Below are 4,385 nucleotides of genomic sequence, written 5' to 3'. Positions count from 1 at the left end.
CTACAAAGTATCGAATAATATACTTCCTTTTAGTTAACCTTTTTCCAGTGATTTTCTGCTCGACGAGTTGTTCATCACAAGGGAGTCTATCCCCGTCAGTTCTATCTTGCTGGACGACGACACTTGTTGATGCCGGCCTGTCCGTGCATGTGAACAACACTGTCGTGGAACGTGCATAGGCTGTGACGAAGGACAACATAACCTGGTATATTAGCAAATATATGTTATTTATCCAATCTAAAATTTTCTTTTAAAAAATAAGAAGCATATGAATAGTGTGAAAAGAACGTAAAATTCTACCAATTCACCATACTACTCTAGATTTCGACAGCATGACCTGGTTTGTATATACGCTAAAACATCTATATCCAAAATCCACACAAGGAGAAGCATAAAATGAGAGAAATGAAGGCATATGTTTATTCACGTGATAATTTTCACAGTAAAAGGCATAATGAACATTGTATTTCTTATAATAAGATTAGAAGTTTTAGTATTTATCTTTCTGTCTCCTATTTGATTATGGTTGATACATAATTCAGCTCTAAAATAAAAAGTAGCATCCATTAAATTGACTAATTGAGGTGTTACACTCGACAAAGCTTTTGCCGAGTGTTTTTTGGACTTTGCCGAGTGTCTGTGGCACACGACAAAGCCACTGTTTCCGATAGTGAATGGTCTAAAAAGTTTGAGCCATGTGATTCAGTTCATCAGCTCTTATGTCTTAGGAGCAGTACTCGCCAGAAAGTTTGAGCAGCTTATATCTGAAGGGCGTTGTTCTAGCAGTGACTAAATACAAGATGGGAATAGGATTGGGATGCATTCTTAGAAATTAGGAGCTCACCGTGGTGTTTAGAACTACGATATACATATAGGGTTTAAATGTAATCTGATTTTGCAGTTACAGTTGAGCTTCCTTAAGTTGTAGTGCAGTATAATTCAATGAAGATGTAATGGAAAATAGGTTGCTGCCGATGTGTGTTTTCTGCTGCTAGAGGACTGAAATGTGCTAGAGGCTTAAAACTCCATTTTTGGTCGACCTGTTGCTAAGAGGATTGAAATATGCTAGAGGCTTAAAACTCCATTTTTGGTCGACCTAAAAATGTATGTTTCGTCGATGTGTCTTCGATTCACTATTGTACTCTAATGATCTATTATTTTCCAGAAATAATGTATTACCACATGGTGTTATAGTCTGGTGCATTTTTTTAGGTCATTCTAATGGAACTGACTATATATTTCTAGCCAAGTACACCCTTTGTTCCTAATTATATGACATTTAGGACAAGCTAATATATCTCACTTCTCTATTTTTAAAGCCCTGTTCACAAGCATGTAGGTAAAATTAACATTCACAGGCATGCTTCTTTGGATACTCCGTTCCCTCTGCATTTATTTCTTTTATGTATGAATCGTCGTCATGGAGATTAGAACGGGGTATGTTTATTTCAAAAACTTTGCTTTTTGGATTAACGGTAACTTTAACGTCGATATTTAATTTTTACAGTATTGTTATCTTATCATGCGATCCGTATATTTTTAGTATAAATTATTAGCTATCCTATAGCAACGCACGAGCACGCTACCTAGTAACTTTTTAGAAACATAGATTTTCTTCAGCCATTCAGGTCAATGCATAAATTATGCATGTAAACATTTCAATCTTACAGTTTTAGCCTACGTGGAAAACAAACCTCAAAAGGCAACTACAAAAGGATGTGCAAATTAAATAGTTGCTAATCTTATTAGGAGGGTGTTTGGATCGAGGACTAAAATTTAGCTCTTGTCATATCGAATGATCAGATACTAATTAAGAAGACTAAATATAAGCTAATTATAAAAACAAATTATATAGATGGATGCTAATTTTGCGAGACGAATCTATTAAGTCTAATTAATCCATCATTAGTATAGCACCATATTGTCAAATCATGGAATAATTAGGTTTAATAGATTCGTCTCGTAAATTAACCTCCATCTGTGCAATTAATTTTGTAATCAATCTATATTTAATATTCCTAATTAGTAGCCAAACATTTGATGTGACGGGGACTAAACTTTTGGTGTGGGGATCCATACACCCCTTAGATCAACTATATGCTTAGGGCTTGTTTGGTCCCATGGGCTAAGCTTTAGCCCTTAACTTTTAGTCTAATTTTTAGCTTTTGGGGAACCAAACAAATGGACTAAAAGGGGAGGACTAATTTTTAGCCCCCATTAGTCCATTAGCCCCTCAAGGTGGGCTAAAATGGGCTAAAAGAGCTTTTACTCTCTTTCTCTCTCCTCTCTCTTTCACTTTTTAGTCACATTTTAGCACTTGGATACAAACAGTCATCTTGAACTAAACGTTAGCACCTTTATCCCAAGGGCTAATCTTTAGTCTAAGGACTAAAGAACCCAACAAACCCTTAATAAATATCTCTATTATTGTTGTTTTCGTCATAGGACGGTGCTCATTTCAAACCTGGTACGTTGCTTTCTTTTAGAAGTATAAATGAGGGATTTAGAAGATCGAGCATAACACTAAGATAACCATTTAGGTCAAGGGTTGGGTCGATAAAAGATTAGAGGGAGTACAAGCCAAGACTTACGATAAAGGAGGTTCTTTTTTTATAGTTTGTTTTCTTGTTAGAAAGCACGGAAGTAACTCTATTAAACACAAACAATTTAAGACATGCTTGGATATCGTAGTTTCGCTGAAATTTGGGTTATGCTGAAATGCTGCGAGAGAAAAACACTATTCATTCGTTGAATAACGCTGCAGAATTAGACCACGCCATAAAACTGTAGTCTTATAAAATCAAAGAGATATAAAAGTATGTTTTAAATAAAATGTTATAATTAATGGATTAAACTTATAAGGTATTAAAATATGACGCTATGCTATATTTTTTTATGAGACGAAGGGGGGATTTTCTGTTGGGTGCGATAAAATATCAAGCATTTGACTACTTAGCTTGTTCGTTTGGCTGTGGCTTATCGTAAATGATCATAAATTTTTAGTCGAAATAATATTTTTCTCTCATACAAATCAGTCAGCGATACTTCTTTGTAAACCAGCAACGATACGATCCAGTCAACCGAACGGGCAAGCGGTTTATTACCCCCTGGCATGACGTTTCGAACAGTGAGCTTGCTCCGTGCTACACGCCTACACCCGCCCCGCTGTGGACACGGGATCTTCCTGCGGAAGCCATTACTGTGCGTGACCTTGTGCTTCACCTCGCCGCTGAAGGAGACAACAGTCGAACCACCGCCCACCGCTATGGCCCCCAAGAAGAACCGGATCAAGGTGGAGCAAGAGCTCCAGGGCGAGAGCTGCCCTGACGGGGCACCGCCGCCGTCGAAGCCAGGTATAGGCCCTGTCCTCGCCTCGCGAGCAAACGCTTCTCCACCCCACATCACCATGAACAATCCATCATCCCTGATGCTATTCGGTCGTGTCTGGTAGCTTTCCTGTGACTTTTTGGTGCGATAGGTTCGAGACGCAGCAAGGCTGTGTTCAAGAACAAGAACAAGTAGGGGGTGCTATTCGTTGCATCTGCTATTCACTTTGGGTTGTGTTCTTGGGAGAAGCAGGGGCTACGAGGCGCCAGAGGCAGAAGCCGAAGAAGCTGCGTCGAGTCTGGTGGCAGGTCAAGAAGCCCCACAAAGCCACCGCCGAGCTGTACACTCCCTTGCTCCCTTTGTCCGTCTGGTGGGTGCACTGCAGCCTACACCAGACACCACTCGCTTACCCTCTCCTGAACGAAAGATTTGTGGTGCAGGCTGTCTGTTTGGAGCCTTTAATTTGCTACTGTTGGTAAAACTTGCAGGTGAAGGAGATCACTGAATCCTGCCTGAGCCAAGTGAAGCGCTGGACTCCTGAGGCAATCCTTTGGTTGCAACTTGCAAGATGTAAGTGCTGAAAAATTATCGTGTGTATTATCATGCCATATGATTTCGTTTTTATCACTGGTTCACTGAACTTTTATGCGCATTATTACTTCAGAATTTGTAAACTTCTAAATCCTATATCAAAAGTTGTTCTTTACTGGGTCCTTTTCTGCCTAACTGTTCTGGTATTGTGGTATTGATCGGAGTTTCGGAATAATGTTAGAGAAGGATAAATCGTCTTCACAGATGTGGCCTTCTCATCTTGAAACCTTCTTATGTTGTGAAAACTGATACTTTTGGTACAAACCATAACGCAACAATTCTAGCTTGCTGTGTGGTCAGACTTGATTGTTATCGTAGAATAAATTTTGACTAGGTGCCTCTGGCGAGAACTTGTCTACTGTAGTGACCAACAAAGAGAACATAGAATTGACTTCATTTCACACGACTCAAGAAACAATTATATGATCTCCTTACTATCTAACCATTGTCTTGTGCATTTTCTATGG

The 4,385-nt window shown here is 39.1% G+C and overlaps 1 long non-coding RNA gene across 1 annotated transcript; it reads left to right on the top strand.

Moving 5' to 3' along the window:
• Positions 1–3,200: 3,200 nt before the first annotated feature.
• LOC136512122 (uncharacterized) lies at positions 3,201–3,965 on the top strand. Its single transcript, XR_010772983.1, has 3 exons — positions 3,201–3,353; positions 3,580–3,697; positions 3,816–3,965. It is a non-coding gene; the product is annotated as an uncharacterized lncRNA (long non-coding RNA).
• Positions 3,966–4,385: the final 420 nt, after the last annotated feature.

Source organism: Miscanthus floridulus, chromosome 16 (assembly GCF_019320115.1).
Source record: "Miscanthus floridulus cultivar M001 chromosome 16, ASM1932011v1, whole genome shotgun sequence".
NCBI classification, from domain to species: domain Eukaryota; kingdom Viridiplantae; phylum Streptophyta; class Magnoliopsida; order Poales; family Poaceae; genus Miscanthus; species Miscanthus floridulus.
This window is presented reverse-complemented; position numbering and strand designations above follow the sequence as displayed.